Source organism: Oryx dammah, unplaced genomic scaffold (assembly GCF_014754425.2).
Source record: "Oryx dammah isolate SB20612 unplaced genomic scaffold, SCBI_Odam_1.1 HiC_scaffold_26, whole genome shotgun sequence".
NCBI classification, from domain to species: domain Eukaryota; kingdom Metazoa; phylum Chordata; class Mammalia; order Artiodactyla; family Bovidae; genus Oryx; species Oryx dammah.
The window spans coordinates 49,014,183-49,041,624 of record NW_024070210.1 but is presented as its reverse complement, the minus strand read 5'-3'; the positions used below and the strand labels follow the sequence as shown (position 1 = coordinate 49,041,624).

At 40.0% G+C, this 27,442-nt stretch overlaps 1 protein-coding gene across 7 annotated transcripts in view; it reads left to right on the top strand.

Moving 5' to 3' along the window:
- Positions 1–8,163: 8,163 nt before the first annotated feature.
- Positions 8,164–27,442, top strand: part of ZNF280D (zinc finger protein 280D) — a 127,843-nt gene continuing 108,564 nt past the window's right edge. For 3 of the 7 annotated variants that reach the window (XM_040226600.1, XM_040226599.1, XM_040226601.1), the window contains exons 1-2: positions 8,210–8,346; positions 16,589–16,702. The gene's annotated coding sequence lies outside the window, so the exon portion shown is untranslated. Of the gene's footprint in view, positions 8,347–16,588; positions 16,703–27,442 lie in introns of all 7 variants that reach the window. The other 4 variants (XM_040226594.1, XM_040226597.1, XM_040226596.1 and 1 more) reach the window with 4 other exon arrangements.

Here is a 27,442-nt window from a genome sequence, read left to right as displayed (position 1 = left end):
ACTGCTCTGCCAAACTAGTGCCACATATTTTAGATTTTTGTTACAGTAGGCCATTTCTGTTATTAATCAGGGTAGGTGATTGTTACTACTGTAACCAACAAGTCTAAAATTCTAGTGTCTTAACCCAATAAAGATGTATGTTTTGCTATAAACAGTATAATGAGAATTGATGAAGTGAATGTGCTCTGTGCAATTATTAAGAGACCCAGGGTCTTTCAATTTAATATTACTGCCATTCCTTAGTTCCTCAGAGTTTTCTGTATATGACTGACCGATGTATGAAAAACAAAAAGGAACTATAAATCATTGGAGGTTTTAAGGGTCAGGTTTAGATTAGGCAATCACTGCTTCTGTTTATATTCCACTGGCCAGAAACAGTCACACAGCCTGAAGTAAAAGTAAGGGAGCTAGGAAATGTGGATTTCCTGGATACACAAAGGAAAATAAGATGACAAATATTTATCCTTGTCCCTACCGTTAGGATGCTTTCGGTTGCAGATAAAGAAAACCAAACTAATAGTGGTTTTTTCAGGTAGGAAAGCCAGTTTCTCTACTCTTTTATATTTAGTTTTGGAGGGGTCTGCTAGTTAAACTGGGCTTCCCAGGTGGCTCTGCTGCTGCTGCCAAGTCTCTTTAGTCGTGTCTGACTCTGTGCGACCCCACAGACAGCAGCCCACCAGGCTCCCCCATCCCTGGGATTCTCCAGGCAAGAACACTGGAGTGAGTTGTCATTTCCTTCTCCAATGAATGAAAGTGAAAAGTGAAAGTGAAGTTGCTCAGTCGTGTCTGACTCTTAGTGATCCCATGGACTGCAGCCTACCAGGCTCCTCCATCCATGGGGTTTTCCAGGCAAGAGTGCTGGAGTGGGTGCCATTGCCTTCTCCACCCAGGTGGCTCAGTGGTAAAAAATTTGCCAGCCAAAGCAGAAGCCGCAGGAGGCATGGGTTTGATCCCTAGGCTGGGAAGATCCTCTGGAGGAGGAAACGGCAACCCCACTCCAGTGTTTTTTCTGGAGAACTTCATGGACAGAGGAACCTGGCGGGCTACATTACATGGAGTCACTAAGACTTAGACATGACTGAACAACCGCACACACTTGCACACAAATTAAAGTGACAACAGACAGGTGAGCAAGAGAAAAGATTTTAAACATATAACACTTTATGGGAGTTCACAAAGAGATGTGACTCAAAGGGGTAGCTAAAATTGGGGGCTTATATACTATTTTAATAGACAAAGGAGAGGTGGAGAAAGGCACTTGTATGAAAACAACTTCTTAGAAGCGGGTTGGGGGAGAGAGGGCATTTATAGGAAAACAAATGACTGTTAGGAAAGATAAATGGGTTCTTAAGAGAATAGATAGAAGATATGATGGTTTTGTGATAATATCTGTTTAGGTGTGGTGACATTTCTTATAGTCTCCAGTGATGAGTCAGTCTTCCCTAGTTGCTTCCTGGGAGGAGATACGTGACAATTGACTTCTTTTGGGAGGTTCTGCTTTTAGTTAGATAAGGGATTTCAGGAACTTAAACACCTTTAACTAAAAATAATTTTTATGCCACAGTGGCTTATTTTGGACCCCTTTAGCCTAAACAGAAAAGGGAATTCATTAGCTCATATAACAGAGAAGTCTGGCAGTAGAATGGGATTCAGGTTAGGTTTGATTTTGGAGGTTTATGATGCTCTCAGGGATTGACTTATTTTTTCTATGATATATTTGCCCAGCCATTCCTTCTCCACATGTTAGCTTTACTCTCAGTTGGCTCTCAGTAGCACACACATGAGAAAGGTTGTACCTCTTCTGGTATTCACATTCTTTTTTTTTTTTTTTTTAAGATAACAGAATTAGCCAGAAGGTTTAATCCAGAGACTGTCCTCAGGCATAATACATAATACATTGTTGTTAAATAATCCTAAGGACTGTAGAGAAGGAAAAAAGTTTGTCCTTTCTTCCTCCTTGAGAATTCCAGACCCCTCTCTCCTTGGGGACCCCTAGACTTCTTATCAACCTGCCTAGGAAATGACTCTCATTCCCCCTTTTTCTTTTAGGAGAATTATGTTGCCTAGGGAAAAGGGGCATCGTTCTCGTTCCATAACTGCTTCCGAGCTGAAGAGGGGCATTGTCCCTAAATTGGCGAGGCAACATATTCTCCTAATCCTCATATTGAGGATATCTGATCCAGGGGCCCCAAATAGTAGTTGGAGAAAGTTGCAGCAGTAGCAGGAGTTTGAGCAACCATTTGTAACTTAAAAGCTTTCATGTGGCTAGAAAAAAATCTAGTTATACAATTACAGATGTAAGGCAACATAGTCATTAAAACAAGTTAAAATCAAAATTAAAAGTCACATTATGTCCGTAGTTAAAGTGCAACATGTTGCACCAGTCCATTTTAGAGTTAGTAGATGTCATCAGATGAAGAAGAGGCATCGCATGTGATTGTTGTCGAAGGTATTCACAGATTTGGAGAAAGTCCTTTCCTTGAAGTGGAGATGTCTACCACGGGAAGTCTTCCACTGATGAAGAGAATCTTTATAACCTCCTTAAAGCCTCAATTCATCCAGTAAAAGTTATCTACCCAAACTTGTAAGCAAGAATATCCATTAGCTTTTGGCATATGAGTAAAATCAATTTCCCAGTCCTCTCCAGGATACTTCTCCCTTCTTTGTAATCCAGATTTTGCTTCCAAATCCTGTTCAGCAGTCACCACGGCATAACCTGCTTTATGCTTTCCATCCTGAACAAAAGAACTGCCATCTGTAAATATTTCCAGGTCAGGATTGTCTAATGGGGTATCCATTAGATCTTCCCGAGCTGCATAGTTTAAAGTTAGGAATTGAGAACAATCATGATCAGGTGTTTCATTTTCCTTCTCAGGAAGGAAAGTGGCAGGATTTAAATTTCCACAAACTTTAAGCTTAGTTACTGGTCCTTCTAACAACAATAACTGGTATTTAAGAAGCCTACTGTCTGTCATCCAAATATTAACCTTAGAATTTAAGATTCCACTCACATCATGAGAAGTCAGTACAGTAAGGTTTCATCCATTAATTATTTTTAAAGCTTCAGGTGCTAATAAAGCCGCTGCCCCAATTACTCTTAGGCAGTGGGGCCACCCACATGAAATTACATCTAATTCTCTGCTTAGATAAGCAATAGGTTGCTGGTGAGGCCCTCGGGGTTGTGTCAAAACTCCCAAGGCCATACCTTTCCTTTCAGTGACAAATTAAATTCTGACCCTGTGGGCAAGCTCAGAGCTGGAGCTTGCAGGAGAACAGTTTGAAGGACCTTAAAAATCTTTTGAGTTTCTGGTGACCAAACCAGTTTGTCAGTTTGGGCGTGCTGAGTTTCAGCTATAAGTTTATATAAAGGCCGGGCAAGTTCACCATAACCCAGAATCCAAAAGACAGTAACCTGTGATTCCCTCAAATCCTCTCAATTGTCTTAAAGTCATAGGTAGGGGATGATTTAGTATAGGCTTAATTCTCTCAGGGCCTATGGCCCTAGTCCCTTCTGATATGATTAGGCCCAGATATCTAACTGATTGTTGACAAAGCTGAGCCTTTTCTCTTGATGCCTTGTAACCACAGCCTGACAGAAAGTTTAAGAAATCTTCTGAGGCTCTCGAACAAGCTTCCTCTGTCTCAGCACGGAGCAAAATATCATCTACATATTGTAACACCCACACTTCAGAGCTATTAAAGTTTTGTAGATCCCGAGACAAACTTTGTCCAAATAAGTAAGGACTGTCACAAAATCCCTGGGGCAAAACTTTCCAGGTTAACTGAGAAGCTAGCTGCGTAGGGTCTTCAAAGGCAAATAGAAATTGACTTTCCTCTGCCAAAGGCACTGAATAGAAGGCATCTTTAAAATCAATTACTGAGAAATATTTGGCTCGTTCAGAAATTTCAGACAATAGAGTATAAGGATTAGGCACCACGGGCTGTAAAGGAACTACAACCTCATTTATTACACGTAAATCTTGAACTAGTCTCCATTTACCATTTGATTTCTTTATACCCAAAATAGGAGTGTTGCAAGGACTGTTACAGGGAATTAATAGTCCCTGTTCTTTTAAATTTTCAAATTTTCATTTAAATTTTTCAAATTTTCTTTTCAAAATGCTAGACCCGCAGATTTTCCAGGGCATGGACCTTGCTCAGTATATCCCTCCCCAAAAGGGGTGAGGGAGATTCTGGCACGATCAGAAACTCATGTGAAAATAGCACAGAATCCCAGTTGCAAGATAAAGAATAACTGAAATAATACCTTTTGGCTCGTCCAGACAGTCCCATTACGGAAGCAGATCAGGAAGAAAGTGGGCCAGGGGCTTCAGTAAGCACAGAGTAAGTTGCCCCAGTATCTAAAAGGCAATCGACAGATTGACCCCCCACAATTATTAATACCTGGGGTTCCTCAGGTGTAATTAGGTCGGGAGCTTGTGTGGGGACCCCCGGGCACCTTCAGTCCTGATTGTCTTGAGAGTCTGACCCCGGAGACCTACACCTCTGAGGGCAATCTCTCTTCCAGTGTGGTCCTTTGCAGACCGGACATGGAGCCAGGGGCGGCTTAGATGCCTGAGGGCAATCCCGCTTGAGGTGCCCCTCCTTTCCACAGTAATAGCAAGCCCATCCCTTTTCACCTGGGTCCCTCTGGGCATTTTTCTCTGGCTGCTTAAGAGTGTTTTCATAGCCATTTCGAAGGCTTCCACCTTTTCCTTTGTCTTTCTTTGCCCTTCTTTCTTTTCCTCATATTCCCTAACATAATAGACCATCTGAGCCAGTTGTAACAGAGTATCTAAAGACTGATTTGGTCCATACGCCCGTTTTTGTAGCTTATGGCAGATATCTGGAGCCGACTGAGTGATAAATCTATCTTTTAAGATCACTTTTCCTTCTTCACTTTTGGGATCAATCTCAGTGAATCTGACTGAAGAGCTTCTCTTAGTCTATCTAGGAATTTACCAGGAGCTTCCTTCTCCTCCTGTTCTATGTCGGCCAATTTGCTATAGTTTAAAGGCTTAGAACGCGCCTGCCTGAGTCCTTCAAGAATACATCTGACAAAATGACTCTGATCCCATCTTCCTTTAGCTGAGTTGTAGTCCCAGTCTGGTTCTATAGTTGGGACCACCTGATTCCCAGTGGGGAGGGCCTCTATCTCATCCTCCCTCTTCCCTACTGATTCATTACCAAGCCATTCATCTCCATAAGCAACTGCTTTTCCCAAAACTCGGGTCTTGAGTCAGGAGTCAGCGTTTGTCCCAAGATATACATCACATCCTTCCAAGTAAGGTCATAAAGCAGAGTAACACCTTTAAAAGCTCTAATATATTTTTCTGGGTCCTCTAAATAGTCTCCCAGATCCTCCTTGATTCTTTGTATTTCTTGATAAGAAAAAGTCTTATTAACTCTCATAGACTGATTATTTCTCCCGGTGGGTGTTTCATAAAGAGGCAACAGCTTGTGTGGCTGTTCCTCAGTCTCTCTGGCTGTTCTGAGCATATGGTCCCAGGGATAGACTGGAGAAACCTGTTTTTCTTTTTCTCTTTGTCTCCTGTCCTCCATCTCATCTCTTACTTCGATGGTCTGAATTTCTACTGAAACCAGAGTAGTCTGAGGTCGTACTGAGACAGGAGTTGTTTGGACTTCCACGTGTGCAGTTTGAATCTCAGTTTGGATTTCCACTGAGACCAAGGCAACCCTTCTAAGGGGGGTTCTCTGGCTTTCAGTTAGCTCAGCTTGGAGTCCTGGGTACGGGGGCAAAGTAGGAGGACAGGAGGGAGCTGAAGGTTTCACGCCCAAATCTATACCCTTAGGACATAAGTCTGGCATATTTTGCAGAGAGAAAAAGGGCAACACATATGCTACTTCTACCCACTTCCCTTGTTCCTTACAGAACCGGTCTAATTGTAAAACAGTATTATACTTGAGACCCTCCAACCGGCCACCATTCGCCGTCCTCCAATGGATACCGTGGCCATGCAGTATTGCATAGGAAGACCAGGTGTGTCTTCTTTAAGCCCTTGGGATCAAATCTATCCCAGTTTTTCAAGATACAGTTCAAAGGAGTGAGGCTGGAATTGTTAGCTCCCATCTTGTCCTGAAGTATCCCAGACGAGCCCCCAAGATGAAAGGTTGTTGTTGAATTATGACGCCGGGATTCTTGGCCCCCGGAGGAGAAGAATTCAATCCAGGGCCAGAGACAAGGCTTGATTGCTCAGAGCTTTTGTGTAATAAAGTTTTATTAAAGTATAAAGGAGATAGAGAAAGCTTCTGACATAGGCATCAGAAGGGGGTAGAAAGAGTACCCCTGGTATTCACATTCTAATGCCACATCATCCAGAGAAAGAAAGAACTTCTCTTTTGTTCACAATCAAACAAAAGTCCTGGTCTTTACCCTGATTGATTGATGAAACAGTAACTGGTTCAAGGGAGGGAAGGGTATTCTGATCGTTTTAAGTTAGAGGCAGTATTCTTGGAGTTGGGGTGGTGATTATTCTGCCCAAATTTGGGTGAACACAATGGAATTGTGGAAGAGGTGGGAAATCACTTACACCCATTACAGTTAGGGAAAAGTGGCATATGATCTTACTTAAGGAGGATGAGTACTGTGAGGATACTTAGCATGTACAGAATGTAAAGCGTCAGAAAATGTCTGAGGAAGCACTTAAAGTCAGAGGAAGCACTTAAAATGATGGAAAGATGTGGACAGTGTCAAGAGAACCAAGACAGTTGTGTTCTAGATCTGAGCCTGGAGTTTCGAGGATGAATAGTGAAATACATCATCCAGTTTGTTGATTTCATACTCTCACCAGATAACCTTTAAAACGTGGCTTCTCATGGGAATATTAATGTGTACACAGTTTTCTGCTTTTCATTGCAGCTATGGTTTTCACCGGAGGTGGGGGAGGAATAAATAGGATTTATTGTTTATACATCAGTCTTGAGTAAGTTTAGTTGGCATAAATCATTCCACTGGATTTAAATTAGCTCTGGAGGTGAACAACATTAAGTTTCTGTCTCTGTAAACTGAGGACCAGACTAGAATACAGACTGAAATCTTAAGTTCACTGTCATACTGTAACACCCTTTGCTAACCATTAGGAACTATATTTGAAATATGAGTTAAGAATGCCCCAAGATTTTTGAATTTTCAGCTTTCCACGTTTGTCATTTTGCTTATTCTGTCTTTTCCTATAAAGCTTATTTTCAGTGCCTACAAGAAAGGGAAAGCTGGGTAGACTGTCCCTGGCCCAGCTGGGAGAGGAGCCGGTCATAGTTGTCTGTAGCCATTCCAGGTTTTGAGGGCAAATTCAAGTGGTTTGGGGGGAAGACTGACCTGGGAGTGGTAATCAATAAGGAAAAAACTGTAACGATAAACGCTAGAGAAAAGCTGGGGGGAGTCTGGTTGAGAAAGAAGAAACTGATTCAAATATGCAAGAACAATTAGTACGATCCAGTGGCTGAATGGTGAGTGCAGTGATTGGTGTATATTAAGGATCTAACGAGGCAGATCACTAATTCAGATCACTCCTGAGAGTTAGATCACTACTGTCATCGATCTTGTGAGGACAACTGGGAGAAGAAACTTTCCTTACAGATCAGTACGTTTTGCAAGTATTTGTGCAACCAGTATCTTAGCAGGTGTTCTTGTAAATGCATGTATCTTTTGTACTTGTTTTCGTTTTTTAAGTTATTACAAGCACCCATGGAAGCTAGGAATTAAAGGAGACGGAAGCAAAAATCGCGTGTTTGAAACAAATTTGGTAAAATTAACCAATTATTAAAAGAACCTTCTCTACTTCTTTTTCTCATCTTGTGTGTCGTCTCCGCTCAGGCACAGTACTTCTTTTTAATGGCGCCTCTCTTCTTAGACCTTCTTACTTTCCAAGCTTACGGAGAACTAGCTGTTACACACAGGGAGGTCCTGGAACTCGCGTTTCCACGTCTTCAGATTCGATGCGGCCCCGATTTCGGGATTGCTGGCCAGCGAGTAGGTGGCACCCACCACCGCTCCGACCCCGACCCAGTCCCTGGCAATCGGCGGCTGCTCGCTCGTGGAGAGCCGCGGGATCCTTCGAGGGCTCGCGACGCGGCGCACATGCCCGCGCCCGCCTCCCGCGTCGGCGAGAAGAAAGGGAGTCCGGACGCACAGAGGCTGACCCGGAGCCTACCCATGAGGCAGCGCGCTGACTCCACGAGAGCCCCCCCCTGCCCACGGTTCGGCCGCCTGCTCCGCAATGGGAGCCGCCGCCGTCGCCGCCGTGTAGTTTTTCGTGCTCCTCCTTTTCCTCCTCCTCTTTCTCCTCCTCCTCAGGGCCCCAGTCAGGCCGATCCGCTCCGCTCACGGTAAGCGCCCCCCGCCCCCGCCCGCCCACGCCCGCCCCGCGTTGTAGCAGGCAGAGGCCCTCCCGCGCGGCCTGCGCCGCCTCACTCCGGGGGCGCCGGGCTGGGGGTGTCGAGGCCGGCGCGGGTCGCCGAGAGCGCCCAGGGCGCGGGGGTGGGGACCGGCTGCGCGGCGACGGCCGGACCGCCATCTTGCGCCGGCCTCGGCGGGGGAGGGCCACCGGCGCGACGCGGCAGCCGACTCCGGGTGGCGGGCCGGGGCCGCGCAGGCCGCCGCTGTCCCCTTCCCGCCCCGCCTCGCCCCCCAGGGCTTATTTGCCCCTGGCCTGGTTTGGGTTTTTCTCTCTGGAGGCTCCTCCCTTGGCCTTCCGTAGATTTTGTGCTGCTGTTTGCCAGGAGCCCGTGCGCCTCTCGCTTCGGCTCTCCCCCGAGTGTCGTCAGTCGGAGGCAGAGAGACCAAAGGGCTGCCAAACCTTGAGGCCTCGTGGGCCTTAGGGCCCAGGTTCCCCCGCCCAGGTGACCAGTCATTCCCCGCTCACATCCGCCTTCTTGTCAGAGGGCTTCCCCGCTCTGTCCTAGACGTCCCGTTATTGTCTACAGGAGAGGGGCGCTGAGGAGAAACGTGGACTTGGTACACAATTTCCTAACGGAGCTTGCAGGTTCCACTTCTGAGATGGAAAGAATGATCTCATTCTGAGGTTTTATCCTGCTCTAGAGATGGAGGGAGTTCGGCATTCCCGACTTCTTTCAAGTGTTAACGTTTTTATGGAACGGTTGACTAGAGAGGAGAAACGTCAAAGTGAACCCGCTTCTGCAAGCACGCAAGACCTTCGTCCGGGGGGCTTCTCTTTGTTTACCAGTTGTTAGTTTAAAAAAAAAAATTCTGTGAACCTAAACCTGATTTATTTATTGTTTTCAGTTTGTAACTGTGTATTAAGAATTTGACGTCTTTTAGCGGCATTAAACCATTAAAAAATTGAAACAGAGGACCGATTGAAAGCACAAAAGCCACCTCTCTGCAGTCGTGAGGAGTCCTGCTTTGGGGGATTGGTTTTCCTATTCAGGCTGTCTTTAACCAGAAACTTACTGTGCCTGTGACCAAGGCACTGATGTGCTTAGAGAATTAAATTGGGGCTTTGTGCTCTCAGTGTTTTAAAATATCAGTACAAATACCAGTATAATTGTGTCCTGCATTTGTATCGATCATTGCTACCACCTTCCGATATGTATCTCCTAACCCTTTTACAGTGATCTGTGATGCTGGAACTGATTTTGCAGGTGAGGAAGGAGAAATCAGGGTGAGAGGTCTTGAATGAAGTCATGGCTAGGAAGCGATAGAGCCATTTCTTGAATCTTAGGTCTTCTTATTCCTCGTTGAGTGTGCAATTAACTGTTTAATTTTTTTGTGTGAGAATGAGGTGAGTGAGGAAAGAGCATAGGCACACCTGCAAAATTTAAGAAAGAATATTAGGTTGCCCTTTCCGTTGCATTTTTAAGAGTTTATTTCTTAGCTTTATAACTTTTCGTTAATGTAAGTTTTCATGTTATTCTTCCCCCCAACCCCACCATTGAGGAGTTGATTGAATAGCTCGTTTGAGCCCTCATATTACTACCTAGTTTTTACAGTTGTTACTATTTTGCCACATTTGCTTTATCTGCTTATCTCAGGGTTATTTTTGGTGAACATTTTCAAAGCATATTTCATACATCATGGCAGTTCACACTTAAGTACTGTATGTGTGTCAGTATGTATAGACAATATCATAATCACACTTAAAGTTAAGAATAATTCCTACATAATCCCTGATAGTATTCTTGTCTAGAGAATCCTGTGGATAGAGGAGCCTGGTGGGCTGCTGTCTATAGGGTTGCACAGGGTTGAACACAACTGAAGCAACGGAGGATGGATTGCATGCATTGGAGAAGGAAATGGCAACCCACTCCAATGTTATTGCCTGGAGAATCCCAGGGAGAGGGGAGCCTGGTGGGCTGCCATCTATGGGGTTGCAGAGTCGGACATGACTAAAGGGACTTAGCAGCAGCAGCAGCAATCCCTGATAATGTAATGTGTGTAGGTAATATGTATTCTCATGTTCTTCATATGTTCCCTGTTGTCCTCAAAATTTTCTTTTTAGTCATTTATTTTGGAACCAGTATCCAATCATGTATTTCATTTGTGTTAGTTTCTTTTAATTTAGTGTAGTTCCTTTTTTTTTTTTTTTAATGGCATTGACATTTTTAAGAGACCAGGCCATAGGCTTGTAGAATAACCTACATTCTCTATTTTACTGACAGTTTCTTCCTCATGAGGTTTAATGGTATCCTGTATTCCCTATATTTTCTATAAAATTGAAGTTAGGTCTAAAGGCTTGAGTAGATCAGCTAAATAATTTTGGCAAAAATACTTAACAGGTCATGCAGTGTGCTGCACATTATACAACATCAGAAGGCACATAAAGTGGCGTTATCCCATTGTAATCCTAAATTTGATCTCTTGGGTATGATGGTGACAGACTATCTGTCCATTGTAAGCATTTCCCTTTGCAATTAGCAGATAATCTGTGGGCTGATGTTTTGGCACTAGTACTTGGTATGAATTTAACTGCAGTGATCTGATAACACAGTAGGGAGCAATCCTCTAGAAATGGATGTTTGAGAATGAAGGACGGGAGCAATTTTGAAAGATAGAAATGACTTACCTAGTTTAGGGATCTTGGAATTGCTGCTCCAGTTGGCATCAGAGCCTACAGTGGATAGGGAAGAGGAGACAGAAAGTAGATATTAGACTTTGCTTCCTTTGAAAGTTTGCTCAAGACCCTCATAGCAGTGGTGAGCTTTGATAGAAAGTTCTGTGTTGAAAGACTGCAAACCACAGCTTTCCCAGTTAAACTCATTCTTTCCAGTCAGGCTATCTGGTCCAGTCCTGCTTGTTAGTCCAGTGTTTTACTACTCAGCATTGACTTTCTTAGTAGGGGCGAGGAGGTCAAAGAAAATGAATAAATCATTTTGTGCACTCCTTTACCACACTGTTCTTTTTTTATTTAGAACTATACCAAGATTTCTTTTTCTGTAGTAATTGGGCAGGGGCTATACCTACATGGAATACCAATTTTTTTAAAGTAGAAAGTAAATGATATTTTTAGATGACAGGAAATTGGAGATTGTTGACAACATATTTTGTTATTTCATAAATAACTTTGAATGATGAGAAATATTTATGACATACTCATTAATTAAATATATAGTCCTGAATAGTTTATTTTTCCTGCTTTAGAATACTCAAAAATACTTGATTTTTCAGTCAAATTGTTTTAAAGATATATATAATGACTTGATTTACTTGGTAACTTCTGTCAAAAATGTGTGCTTGAAATTTTTATTGATTTTTGCGAAGTAGTTGTTTTAAGGATTCTTTTAATTCTCCTTATACCAGGAAAAATTATTATCAATCTTTACTTTCTAGATCAAAAGGAATTTTTTTTAAACATGTTAAACTATTTTATATAATTTTATATCATCATGTAATTTGAATATAATTTACAGAAGGATAGAGGTAATGTGGGCTTCCCTGGTGACTCTGGTAAAGAACCTGCCAGCCAGTGCAGAAGATGCAGGTTCAATCCCTGGGTTGGGAAGATCCCCTAGAGAAGGAAATGGCAACCCACTCTAGTATTCTTGCTCAGGAAATCCCATGGATGGAGGAGCCTGGTGGGGTACAGTCTATGAGGTTGCAAAAAGTTGGACATGACTGAGCGACTAAATAGCAAAGGAATAATGTAAAACAACTTATTTGAACTTTTAATAAGAATTTCAACATAACATTTCTTTGTGTGTACTTAGAAATAAATAAAAAATACATTTCATGCATCTAATTAAATACTACCCCTATAATTAATATGCATCACATTTGAGTTCTCTTGACAAATACTGTATTTTAACATGATTTTTTTTTTCAGTTTTTTATTCACACAAAGAGCATCTTCCTTTATTCTTCCCACTTTAGACCTTAGAATATTTTGGTTAGAGGATGAGATAGAATTCTCTTATAGTTCCCATAAATGCTTTTCCTAGTTGCATGAGGAATGTTCTTGGTAACTTATGGTTTTGTAATTGAAGCTTTCTTCATATAATGATAGTAATATTAGTCATAGGCCATCATCTTCAAGTCATTTTTTAAGTATGCTGCTGCCAAGTCACTTCAGTTGTGTCCGACTCTGTGCGACCCTATAGATGGCAGCCTATCAGGCTCCCCCGTCCCTGGGATTCTCCAGGCAAGAACACTGGAGTAGGTTGCCATTTCCTTCTCCAATGCATGAAAGGGAAAAGTGAAAGTGAAGTTGCTCAGTTATGTCTGACCCTCAGTGACCCCATGGACTGCAGCCTACCAGGCTCCTCCGTCCATGGGATTTTCCAGGCAAGAGTACTGGAGTGGGGTGCCATTGCTATTTTTAAGTATAGTTGACCCTTGAACAACATGAGTTTGAACTTCAGGTCCACGTGGATTTTCTTTCAGTAAAAATGCTGTGGTATTATATGATCAGCAGTTGGGTTGAATCCAAATATTTGGAATCATGCATACAGAGGTGCCAACTATTACACACTGATTTTCAACTGAGCAGGGCCTAAACCCTATGTTGTTCAGCTCATGGATAGGTCCTGACTTTCTTAATCAGTATCTATCCCTCTTTTAGTCTTTTTATATAATATAACTCTCTGCAGGTTAACTTATACAGGGTTTAAAAAAATTCATTGATACTTGAGATTGCATTGAGCTGAGAAGAGTTCTAAGTTGTTTTTTTTTTTAAATTTTAAAATTATTTTATATATTTAAATTTTTTGGTTGTGTAGTGTGTGGGCTTTCTCTAGTTGTGGCATCTGGGATCTTAGTCTCTCACCCAGGGATTGATCCCACATTCCCTGAGTTAGAAGGTGGATTCTTAACCATGGGACACCAGGGAAGTCCTGAGAGTACTAATTTTTCTTAGGGCAGTAAGAATCATTAAATATGTTTGAAAACCAGATTATATGCAATTAACTTCTCTTGCTTTTCCTTTGTGAAATTTCACAGAAGTCCAACTTTGTTCTTTCTGATACTGCCAACTAAGGAAAGTTCCTTGATAGATAATACTAAGCCAATTCTAAACTTACAAAAAATTTGTCACAAGTTGTATTTCTGATAGAATTTTCAGATTCTTTTGTTAGTTCTTGAGATGCTCTTGGTTCTGCTCTCATCCCTTTTCTGAATCTCTCTATGCATTTTTCAAGCTTACAGTGTTACACTGTCATAAGTTGCCTAGAGTTTTAGTCTGTGTTTTCCAGGTTTGAAGTTTACTTAAAATAGGCAACATTGTCTGCATATGACTAATTCTTCAACTGTCATACATGAATCTGGAACATAGTGATTTGAGATTTCAAATATTTCCCTAGTAGGTTCGTTCTTATCATTCCTTCTGGGTCTTCTTTTTGCAATGTGCATCCTCGAATGCAATACTTCAAGAATTTTTTGAAAACTTGTATGGTTCAACATTTTGCTGAAGGGAAGATGGCCATCTTTACTTCCTAATTGCAAGGTATTTCCAGTTTTAGATTTGTAGACACCAATTAGAATAATCCAGTGAATTAAAAAATTCTCTGCATTGCCTGTTTCTTTCTAGTCACCATTGTATACATCTGCATTTAATACTTCTCCACTTAAGAACTGTATCAAGTTAAATTTTAGCCCATGGACATGAAGGATGAAAGAATACTGTCACATGTCCTTTTGCATTCTTATAAAAATTTTGCATGATGAAGCCTTTCCTGCTGAATGAGAATACTGTATTTCCTTTTAGTTTTTAGAAATATATTGTTTACTCATTTTTGAGTTTGAGAAAATCTGTCTAGGGACTTAGTCTAATCTAGACTTAGCCTGAGAGTTCCCAAATTTCACTGTCATTATTACAGTCTGAAGTGCTTCTTTAGGTTCATCTAATAATTTTGAAACGTCTCCTCTGTCAGTTTTCATCTGTTCAATTATGGACAGAAAATTAAAAGTTCTGAGTTCTTTATTTATTGGCTATGCTGGACCATTGTTGCTTCCAGAGCTTTTTCTCTAGTTTCACTGAGTGGGGGCCAGTCTCCAGTTGTGGTGTGTGGGCTTCTCATTGCAGTGGCTTCTCTTGTTGCTGAACCTGGGTCACGTGGGCTTCAGTAGTTGAGGTTTCCAGGCTCTGGAGCACAGGCTCAGTAGTTGTGGCACATGGACTTCATCGCTCAGTGGCATGTGGGATCTTTCCGGACCAAGGATCTAACCTATGGCTCCTATATTGGCAAGTGGATTCTTTACCACTGGGCTACCAGTGAAGCCCCCAAGTTCTGAGTTCTTAACCATAGAGAACTAGAAGCTGATGAAAGGATCTGCCCCCTAAAATACACCACTTTGACAAATGGATTATTTTGAGTGGAGGGTAATTGAGAATCAACAAATGTGGAATTGCAGTAAGAGTCACCACCACCCCCCCCGCCCCCCACATCAACTGCCTAAAATCAAGGCATACATTTCTTTTTTGAAGGTTTTCCCATCACCCTGCCAGAAAGTGAAGAGTGACTCTTAATATTTAAGATAGAGAATTGATACTGAGATGAGTTTCCATAAACAGACTCAACTAAAATAACCCTTACCTTCCATTAGTTCTCCCACATAGTTGCTAATGTCCCCCTGCCCCCAATTTATTGTCTCTTAAAGCCCCAATTCCCTTTCCTTTGTTTAAATGATATATACTCTGAATCTAACTGCTTCTTTGAGTTTTACTTCTTTTCTGTGAACTCTAGTATATGTAAATATTAATAAAAATTAATGTGTTTTTTCTCCTGTTGACTTGTCTTTTGTTAATTTAATTCACAGGCCACAGATATTGCATCCTAAAAGGGTAGAAGTAAAATCTTTCCTTCCTGACACAGACTACAAAGATAATGCCTCCAGTCTTCTATACCTTTATGGAAGCTGATGCAGTATTTTGTGCCAAACAATAGGAAAACTCATCAGAAGAGGAGAAGGGCAAAGCATAATGTATTAGTGATGATGTATTTCAGTTTTGCATTATCCTTCTAGGCAGTTAAATCATTTTTCTGTTTTATTATTTTAGTTATTTTTTAAAAAAGCATAGTTGGGAAAAATTGATGCTCAGCAGTGAAATAACACCTAGGATGAAGGAATTAGCAAAATATTTTAAGGTGCAGGAAAAATAATACCACTCAGATTCCATAATGTATCTTAGATTTATAAAAGTATTCTATGGGCTCACATAGTAATTATAAGATAGAATGAGTTTTATTCTATTTAAAGTAATAAGTACATTTTCCCTTTGTTGTTTGAAGATCTCTTGGAAACGATAGAATTAATAAAATGTCAATTTTTAAAACTAGAACTGCTAAAGAAAGAAAATTAAAACTGAAACTGTTCCTATGCACTGTGATAGTATGCCGAAGGTTGATGGTTAATTTGGACGGTAAGATACAGAGTTCCATTGCCTTCCAACTCACACATGAAACCTGCTTGCCTCCTACTACCATTATAGGTTTTCCACTTCTTTGCATTCCTTCGCTAATGGAGTAAGCATTCTACAAGGCGTTCCCTTTACCATGTATCTATTAATATTAACATCCTATGAAGCTAGATTTCCCTTACTTCACCAGAACAAGGTAGTATAACAGATTGAATACAGAAGAAGATAAGGGAATCCAGCTGCCTCTGAACACAGGTGTTAAAATTAATAAGATTTGCAAAAATGGAAAACAGTGCCATCTAAATTTTTGTTTTGGAAAATACAGCTGTTTTTCATAAAAGTATTTGTGTTAATATGCAGTGTGTTTGTTATAGTCACTTTTAAGTAAATTAATATATACTTAAATCTCTCAGGTTGATTTTGTAGGTTTCATCCTTAGGAAATCAACTACACTGTTGGGTTTTATTTTGGCCAGATTTGATTTCTTCAGCATGATGTGAATGTCTTTCTGTTGAGGGATATTAACCAATGCAAATATCATTAGTCTATGACATAATTTGCTCCTTGTTTCTAAGGCTTTATCCTGTATTCCTTATTTTGTAGGTATTTGTTCTTAACCTTTGGCAAGTTTGAGAAGCAAAACCTGGAGGGTTTGGTAGCAGTCTGGGAATTTTAGATAGATCCTAATCCCTATCTCTTTTGTTTACTCACTCATTTTGCTTTTCCTGTTTAGGGTTTAATATCTGACTTTTAACTTTCAGATTGCTGACTGCTGATAGAAAGGTCCTTATGGAAAAAAGTACAGCATGGAAGTGGCTTTGTTAAATTCCATGAGGAAAAATAAATAATCTCCCAACTTTATTGAATAGAAAAAGGTAAATAAGAAAATTGACACTACATTGTTCGTATTCATGTTCTTTAGAGAGGAAGATATCTTTCTAATCTTTCATTTCTTCATTTAAAATTTTTTATATTATGAAAGTATAATAATGCATTTATAGGAGACTTGAAAAATACAGAATATAGTTCCACTGTACTTACAACTTTTTTAAAATAGATAAAGTAAGATTTTTAGTTGGAGTTTCAATATCAAACTCTCAAAAATTAATAGACTAAATATATAGAAAAGTAGAAGAATATAGTAGACCTGAAAAGCACCATGAACCAGTTCAACATAATTAAGATTTATACAATTTTCACAGAACAGTAGGATACAAATTCTGTTCAGGTTCCCATAGACTCTAAACTGGGAGACACTAGAACATATCCAAAGACATAAAATAAGGTGCAAGGTTCATTTCATTTTTTTAATGTAGTGTTTTGTTGATTGTAATGTGTTTCATGATTATATTTCATCCTCAAAACAAATGCTTTTTGGAGATGAGTGGTATTATTATCACCTGTCCTTTATAGATGAGAAAATTGAGTCTTAGAAAAAGTTTATTTCAGTCATTGTAATAATTACTGGGTACCACACAGTACCTATTTTTTGTAAGATATGATGCTTTAGCCTTCCCTCTCTTCAGCCTCAGCCTTTCTGGCTCAGAATTATGTGTTCTCTTCTTGGGTTAGACAGTGCAAGCTGAGCAGCACAACTTCTAGTGGAAGTGCGAGCTCCTAGAGCATTTGGCTTATTCTGTGCTTCATTGCATTCTGGAAGCCTCTGGCTCTGGGATAACCCAGCTCTGCCTGTATTGGTGGAGTTATTGACTTTGGAATTGATAAGTGACACAATAAAAGCATTATTTCAGGGAATTGATAATTTGATGATTTTGTATTGAATGGATGAAAGCAGATCTGGATGCTGAGAGACAATATAAAGTGAATCTTGTAAATCTGTTGCTATAGGTGTGCAGTTCTTAGGGCCTGAACAAGTACTTATAAATGGAAAGGCAAGGTTGGTTGTGGGAAATATTTTGAAGAAAGACTATAGAACTGAGGAATTGATAAGATATGATTAATGAAAGAGGGTAACATTGAAAAAAGTGCAAAAGGATGACAGTTTCATTTGTTACATTGTACTTGAGAGTTTCTGGAAAATATTTACATATAGTAGGTAGATTACTAAAATTCTTCATTTCTCACTCCTAAGATGAACTTTAATAATTCAACTTTTTGAGTTAGGGCAGGTTTTTTTTTTTTTTTTAACTGAAGTAATAATAAATTCCCCTTTTCCTTCAGTCTAGGCCAAAAATTTTTGTATCCTAGATGTTTACAGTATTCAAGTTGGAAGGATCCTTAGGGATCTTGAAAGTGATTGTCTTCAATTGCATAATGCTTGAATTTTTCATTTTTCTTTAGTGATCTATCACATCTCAAGTCCATCTAATTTCCTGATATTTTAACTGCTGATTGTTTTGTATATGTAATCTGCCTCCCTATTATTCTGATTTTGTTCTTTGTGTAGGCAAATAGTATGTGGTTGAAATCTTCGGCCTTTGAAGTGTCTGGATTTGAATCCTTGCTCAACCACTTAATTGTATTTCTTTGGGCAAGGTACTTAACCTCTATAATTGGATTTCCACAGCTATAAAGCAAGGATAGTAATAGTGTCATAAAGGTTTTTGAGGATTAGATGAAATAATGAGTGTTTAATTAATTAACAAATGGTAATGATAATTATTATACATAATAACATAATTATTATAACTTACAGTAGATGTAATGAACTAAGTAGTTGTTTTTAAGCTCAAACTAGAAATGAATTCTCTGGTTCACCCAAAAACAAGTAAATATTAGCAGTGTTGTTATTGTTGTTATTATCATCACTTGAGCCACAGGATCAAGTCTTCTCTTGCCTTTTTTCTTCTGACAAACTTTAAAATATCTGTAAACAGCTTTCATTTTTGCCACCCCTACCCCAGTCTTATGGTTTTTCTAGGTTAGAAATCTTAGTCTTTTGATTGGGATAAAGTTTAATTCTAATTTCTGCTTGTGGGCGTTTGTTGTTCTTGCTACTCAACATCCATTCACCCTTAAGTCCCTTACTTGGTAACATAGGTGTTGATTTTCCCTTGGGGAACCATCCCCTTCTCCAGTAGTTACCTTGTGGTTGTGTGTCTGTTACCAGGGGGATCAATAGTGATTGATTTAGGGAAGGGTATAGGGGACTGGAATGCAAAAGTAGGAAGTCAAGAAACACCTGGAGTAACAGGCAAATTTGGCCTTGGAATCTGGAATGAAGCGGGGTAAAGACTAATAGAGTTTTGCCAAGAAAATGCACTGGTCATAGCAAACACCCTCTTCCAACAACACAAGAGAAGACTCTACACATGGACATCACCAGATGGTCAACACTGAAATCAGATTGATTATATTCTTTGCAGCCAAAGATGGAAAAGATCTATACAGTCAACAAAAACAAGACTGGGAGCTGACTGTGGCTCAGATCATGAACTCCTTATTACCAAAATCAGACTCAAATTGAAGAAAGCAGGGAAAACTGCTAGACCATTCAGGTATGACCTAAATCAAATCCCTTATGATTATACAGTGGAAGTGAGAAATAGATTTAAGGGCCTAGATCTGATAGATAGAGTGCCTGATGAACTATGGAATGAGGTTCGTGACATTGTACAGGAGACAGGGATCAAGACCATCCCCATGGAAAAGAAATGCAAAAAAGCAAAATGGCTGTCTGGGGAGGCCTTACAAATAGTTGTGAAAAGAAGAGAAGCGAAAAGCCAAGGAGAAAAGGAAAGATATAAGCATCTGAATGCAGAGTTCCAAAGAATAGCAAGGAGAGATAAGAAAGCCTTCCTCAGTGATCAATGCAAAGAAATAGAGGAAAAGAACAGAATGGGAAAGACTAGAGATCTCTTCAAGAAAATTAGAGATACCAAGGGAATGTTTCATGCAAAGATGGGCTCGATAAAGGACAGAAATGGTATGGACCTAACAGAAGCAGAAGACATTAAGAAGAGGTGGCAAGAATATACAGAAGAAGTGTACAAAAAAGATCTTCATGACCAAGATAATCACGATGGTGTGATCACTCACCTAGAGCCAGACATCCTGGAATGTGAAGTCAAGTGGGCCTTAGAAAGCATCACTATGAACAAATCTAGTGGAGGTGATGGAATTCCAGTTGAGCTATTTCAGATCCTGAAAGATGATGCTGTGAAAGTGCTACACTCAATATGCCAGCAAATTGGGAAAACTCAGCAGTGGCCACAGGACTGGAAAAGGTCAGTTTTCATTCCAATCCCAAAGAAAAGCAATGCCAAAGAATGCTCAAACTACCACACAATTGTACTCATCTCACACGCTAGTAAAGGAATGCTCCAAATTCTCCAAGCCAGGCTTCAGCAATACGTGAACCGTGAACTTCCTGATGTTCAAGCTGGTTTTAGAGAAGGCAGAGGAACCAGAGATCAAATTGCCAACATCTGCTGGATCATGGAAAAAGCAAGAAAGTTCCAGAAAAACATCTATTTCTGCTTTATTGACTATGCCAAAGCCTTTGACTGTGTGGATCACAGTAAACTGTGGAAGATTCTGAGAGAGATGGGAGTACCAGACCACCTGACCTGCCTCTTGAGAAATCTGTATGCAGGTCAGGAAGCAACAGTTAGGACCAGACATGGAACAACAGACTGGTTCCAAATAGGAAAAGGAGTACGTCAAGGCTGTATATTGTCACCCTGCTTATTTAACTTCTATGCAGAGTACATCATGAGAAACGCTGGACTGGAAGAAACACAAGCTGGAATCAAGATTGCTGGGAGAAATATCAATAACCTCAGATATGCATATGACACCACCCTTATAGCAGAAAGTGAAGAGGAACTAAAAAGCCTCTTGATGAAAGTGAAAGAGGAGAGTGAAAAAGCTGGCTTAAAGCTCAACATTCAGAAAACGAAGATCATGGCATCCGGTCCCATCACTTCATGGGAAATAGATGGGGAAACAGTGGAAACAGTGTCAGACTTTATTTTTGGGGGCTCCAAAATCACTGCAGATGATGACTGCAGCCATGAAATTAAAAGACGCTTACTCCTTGGAGGAAAAGTTATGAGCAACCTAGATAGCATATTCAAAAGCAGACATGACTTTGCCAACAAAGGTCCGCCTAGTCAAGGCTATGGTTTTTCCAGTGGTCATGTATGGATGTGAGAGTTGGACTGTGAAGAAGGCTGTGTGCCGAAGAATTGACGCGTTTGAACTGTGATGCTGGAGAAGACTCTTGAGAGTCCCTTGGACTGCAAGGAGATCCAACCAGTCCATTCTAAAGGAGATCAGCCCTGGGATTTCTTTGGAAGGAATGATGCTAAAGCTGAAACTCCAGTACTTTGGCCACCTCATGCGAAGAGTTGACTCATTGGAAAAGACTCTGATGCTAGGAGGGATTGGGGGCAGGAGGAAAAGGGGATGACAGAGGATGAGATGGCTGGATGGCATCACAGACTCGATGGGTGTGAGTCTGAGTGAACTCCTGGAGTTGGTGCTGGACAGGGAGGCCTGGCGTGCTGCGATTCACAGGGTCGCAAAGAGTCGGACATGACTGAGCGACTGAACTGAACTGATATGACTTTAGCTAAGCCAGTCAACTTGAGTCAGAGCTAGTCCTCTTATCATTGTCCAAGTCTTGAATGTTGGAAGGTGTTATTTGGAGCTGCAGTTTGTTCTTGGTGATGGTGTTGTTTAGTCACTAAATCACGTCCTACTCTTTTGCAACCGCATGTAATTTGCCAAGCTCCCATGTCAGTGGGATTTCCCAGGCAAGAATACTGGAGTGGGTTGCCGTTTCCTTCTCCAGGGGATCTCACTGACTAGGGATCGAACCTGTGTCTCCTGCATTGTCAGGTGGATTCTTAACCACTGAACCACCAGGGAGGTCCTGAGCTGCTGTAGTCCTTCACAATAGAAGGACCTTTTCTGAGGCTAGAATCAGAATAGAGGAAATGAAACCTCGAGGTGGAGAGAGAAACACCAGGTTTAGCTATCAATGTTTAAAATGTGCCTACAACTAATTCTGTAAAGGAATCTATAAGTTCTCTTTTGCATAAACCAGTTTGTTGTTGTTTAGTCGCTCAGTGGCACCCCACTCCAGTACTCTTGCTTGGAAAATCCCATGGACGGAGGAGCTTGGTAGGCTGCAGTTCATGGGGTCGCTAAGAGTTGGACAGGGCTGAGTGACTTCAGTTTCACTTTTCACTTTCATGCATTGGAGAAGGAAATGGCAGCCCACTCCAGTGTTCTTGACTGGAGAATCCCAGGGATGGGGGAGCCTGGTGGGCTGCCGTCTATGGGGTCACACAGAGTCGGACACGACTGAAGCGACTTAGCAGCAGCAGCAGCAGCAGCAGTCACTCATTGGTGTCCGACTCTTTTCGACCCTATGGACTGCAGCACTGCCAGGCTTCCTTGTCCCTCACCTCTCCTGGAGTTTGCTCAAACTCAGGTCCATTGAATTGGTGATGCCATCCAACTGTCTCATCCTCTGTTGTCCCCTTCTCCTCCTGCCTTCAGTCTTTCCCAGCATCAGGGTCTTTTCCAATGGTTGGCTCTGCCCATCAGGTGGCCAGAGTATTGGAGCCTCAGCTTTAGCATCAGTCCTTCCAATGAATATTAAGGATTGATTTCCTTAGGATTGACAGATTTGATTTTCTTGCTGTTCGAGGGACTCTTAAGAGTCTTCTCTAGCACCACAGTTCAAAGACATCAGTTCTTTGGTGCTCAGCCTTTTTTATCATCCAGCTCTGACATCTGAACATAACTACTGGAAAAACTATAGCTTTGACTATACAGACCTTTGTAGGTAAAGTAATGTCTCTGCTTTTTAATATGCTGTTTAGGTTTGTCATTGCTCTTCTTCCAACGAGCAAATGTCTTTTAATTTCATGGCTGCAGTCACTGTCCGCAGTGATTTTGGAGCCCAAGAAAACAAAATCTGTCAACTGTTCCATTGTTTCCCCATCTGTTTGCTCTGAAGTGATGGGACGGGATGCCAGGATCTTCATTTTTTGAATGTTGAGTTTTAAGCCAGCTTTTTCACTCATCTCTTTCACCATCATCAAGAGGCTCTTTAGTTCCTTCTCTCTTTCTGGCATAAGGGTGGTGTCATCTGCATGTCTGAGGTTATTGATATTTCTCCTGGCAATCTTGATTCCAGCTTGTGCTTCATTCAGCCTGGCATTTTGCATGATGTACTTTGAATATCAGTTAAATAAGTAGGGTGATAATATACAGCCTTGATGTACTCCTTTCCCGATTTGGAACCAATCTGTTGTTCCGTGTCTGGTTCTTACTGTTGCTTCCGGACTTGCATACAGATTTCTCAAAGATTCCCATCTTTTGAAGAATTTTCCACAGTTTGTTGTGATCCCACAGTCAAAGGCTTTAGCGTAGTCAATGAAACAGAAACATGTTTTTCTATGATCCAGCGGATGTCGACAATTTGATATCTGGTTCCTCTGCCTTTCCTAAATCTAGCTTGAACATCTGGAATTTCTCGGTTCACATACTGTTGAAGCCTAGCTTGAAGGATTTTGAGCATTACTTTCCTTGCATGTGAAATGAGTGCAGTTGTCTTGTAGTTTAAGCGTTCTTTGGCATTGCCCTTCTTTGGTATTGGAATGAAAATTGACTTTTTCCAGTCCTGTGGCCATTTCTCCGTTTTCCAAGTTTGCTGGCATATTGAGTACAGCACTCAAACAGCATCATCTTCTAGGATTTGAAATAGCTCAGCTGGAATTCCATCACCTCCACTAGCTTTGTTTGTAGTGATGCTTCCTAAGGCCTACTTGACTTCACACTCCGGTATGTTTGGCTCAAGAGGAAGGATCACACCATGGTGGTTATCTGGGTCATGAAGATCTTTTTTGTGTATTCTTTCTACCTCTTCTTAATATCTTCTGCTTCTTTTAGGTCTCTATTGTTTCTGTCCTTTATTGAGCCCATCTTTGCATGAACTGTTCCCTCGGTACCTCTAATTTTCTCAAAGAGATCTCTAGTCTTTCCCATTCTATTGTTTTCCTCTGTCTCTTTGCACTGACCACTTAGAAAGGCTTTCTTATCTCTCCTCGCTATTGTCTGGAACTCTAGATTCAGATGGATAAATCTTTCCTTTTCTCCTTTGCCTTTCACTTTTCAGCTATTTGTAAGACCTCCTCAGACAGCCATTTTGCCTTTTTGTATTTCTTTTTCTTGGGGATGGTTTTAATCACTGCCTCCTGTACTATGTTATGAACCTCCATCCCTAGTTCTTCAGGCACTCTATGAAATCTAAACCCTTAAATCTATTTGTCACTTCTACTGTATAATTATAAGGATTTGATTTAGGTCATCCCTGAATGGTCTAGTGGTTTTCCCTACTTTCTTCAAAAATTTGAGTCTGAATTTTGCAATAAGGAGTTCATGATCTGAGCCACAGTCAACTCCAAGTCTTTGTTTTTCTTACTTATAGAATTTCTCCATCTTGATCAACAAAGAATATAATCAGTCTGATTTCGATATTGACCATCTGTTATGTTTATGGTTATGTCTGTGTGTATAGTCGTCTCTTGTGTTGTTGGAAGAAGGTGTTTGATATGACCAGTGAGTTTTCTTGGCAAAACTCTGATAGGCTTTTTCCTGCTTCATTTTATACTCCAAGGCCAAGCTTGCCTGTTACTCCAGTTATCTCTTGACTTCCTACTTTTGCATTCCAGTCCCGTGTGATGAAAAGGATATCTTTTTTTGGGGTGTTAGTTCTAGAAGGTTTTGTAGGTCTTCATTGAACTGTTCAACTTTAGCTTCTTCAGCATACTGTTTTTTTAAAAGGTGATAAATTTGGAGAGAAGTGACAGGTCAAGGGAAAAAGGGTTTGGGCTTCTAGGAGTGATAAATTGAGGCAATGAACATACATGTATGGGGGAAATTAATGGAAGATAAAGACTATTTTAGTAAGATTTATTTTTGCAGAGCCATCTGACAGGGACTTTCTGTCTCAAGTGATAATGGTAGTTTTTCCTCCTGAAGTGGGAGAAGGGAAGGGGAAGACCTTTTGCAGTGGGAAATTATGTTCTGCTTTTAGACATGTAGGAGGAGGGCAGAGAGCTTTTTTCGTGTTTCCTTCTTAATTGCCAAAGTGGCATATTTTGATGCCCTACATGCGTAAGGCATCTGTCTGGATTTCTCCTAATTTCAGAGTATTATAGCATTAATTCTTTGATTACCTTCAGAGAATGAAGTTTAGGAGATGGACAGGAGAAGCTGGCCAGATTGCTTTTTCACCCTTAGTCTTGGAAATAGCTAGGGCAACCTCTTTTTGCCCTAGCTAAAAGACCTAAAATTTCCCTATCCTTACTCTGATCTCATTTGTAGACCACTCTTCCTTCATACTGAGTCCCAACGCTTCTCTGTTTGCATCATTGCTCTTAAGATTCCTAAATGAGTCATCTTTTTGTAAAATGACATTTGAAATAAAAAAAATAAAACTACCTATATCCATATTTTCCCCTTTTAATGTCCTTTTCTCCATTTATTGAATTGACTAATTCCAGAATAAAAATTCAGATAAAAATTAGAGTGTTTCAGAAATCAGATGAGATTTGATGAAATATTTTTTGGAGTCTCTGTGATCCCCCAGTATTTTGTCTGCAGTATTTTAGCTGCTTGTGGCCAGATGTTTTCAGTTGTGCGTTTTGTTTGGTACACTTTTCAGGAATAAGTCTGGTTTTTAACAGTAACAACAAGACTGATTCTGAGAAAGATAGATGCTTAGCTTTCTAACGATAAAATAAAGTCATAAAAGGAGGAAATACTGATTTAAAATGTTATCTGCTTAATGTTTTTAAATAAAATTATAATTTATTTATAATATTTCTTATTTAAGTACCTGAATTTATGAAACCAAATTTTTGTGGGTCTCTCAATTATATACAGGTTTATTGCTTATGATTTAAGGTTTCTGTTTGTGTGACTTGTCTTAGAATGCCAAATTAGATATAATAATTTTCTGCTTTTCTGATCATGTTAAAATTAATTTCCATGATAGACTCAATAGGTGATGGAGGTTAAGCTGAGTTTTAAACATGGTTCTTCTTCCTCAAAAGACCCTATGATTCTTTTTTTTTTTTTTTCCCCAGATAGCTCCATTAATTCATGCAACTACCTTTGTTGGAGCGCTCCAGGCATTATTACTCATGAATCCTACAGAGCACAAAAATATCTCTAGAAAAACTGTCATTTGTATTACATATGACCTTAAAGCATCTTCATAAATTATACCTTCAAAGCAAACTAGAGAGCACCGCAATCTTTTGCTATGTTAGTCATCTTAATTTCACCAGAACTACTGTCTTTTATTTACATATACAATGTAATTGGTTTCAGTGAGCTAGGTCTTTCGGTTTCATCAATATTGTATATGTATATGTATATGTAATTGTATATCATCAAATTGTAAAGTAAAAAAAAAAAAAGATTAAAAAAAAAAAAGAAGTAAACCACAGCCTATAAGTCCGCATCATAGCTAGAATACATCACAGAACGGCATAATTAGAGGACAGGTATGAACCAATGAAACCCACAGAGTAGAAAGATACCATTACAGATTTAAAGATCATACATCATCGAAAGTACCTTATGATATTGATGAAACCGAAAGACCGTATGATTCTAAGAAAATAAACAGTAGATTAAAATTAATTTTCTAGTATCTCCTTGAGATAGTTGAAAATTCTTGAGAGCTCATAAAACAATGATCAGGAATACTAGATTGTTACTCATAGTTAAGAACCCACTTTGACTGCTTAAAGCTCTGTTCATTTGGGATTAGAATTCTAAAATTACAGACCTCCATTTCAGTATGCCATTAATGACAAAGACTAAAGAACTAGTTATAAAATGAAATAGAATATAAACCAAAGCTTTGAAGTCAGTGAAATGATGTGAATGCTTGATTTTTTGGGGAAATTTGTGAGAGGAGAAGAGTGACGAATCAAATTTAGCAGTGTTGATAAATCGTAGGTGTGTGTTATATGCGTATGATGGTTTAGCATTTTTTATGTTAATAAGTGTTTTAACTAGTTTATAAATGCTTTTTTTTCCCTAAGATGAAAGTATCACAGGATAGGTTTGGCTGCCACATTCCAGAATGTTTATTTAGCTTTATAAAAGCTAAACTTCTGTGAGGAGTACTACTGTAGTGAAGATCCTGTATGACAAAGTGATTTCTAAATGTGCAAATGATAACTTATAAATTGCAGTGTAATAATGAAATTGTGATCTGTTCTTATAGTTCTTTAAAATGAGGTTTAGCCCAGAGTTAAAAGTGGTTAAGACTTACTCAGTGATTTATGTGTGCCTGGCACTGAGCTGTGTGCTTTGTGTTTATTATTTCATTTAATCTTCATCATAACGCTATGAAATAAATAAATATGTATATACACACATATATGCAACAATCCCTAAGGTTAAATTCAGCTTTTTATACTTTACTGTATACTTTAAATATTTATTAACTATGAAATAGTAAAACTTGGTGGAGAACAACAGGTTCAAACTCTGACTCAACCACTTATTAGCTATATGACCTTGGCCAAGTTAGTAATCTCTGTACCCTGCGCGCGCGCGCGCGCGCGCGCACACACACACACACACACACACACACACACACACACACACACACA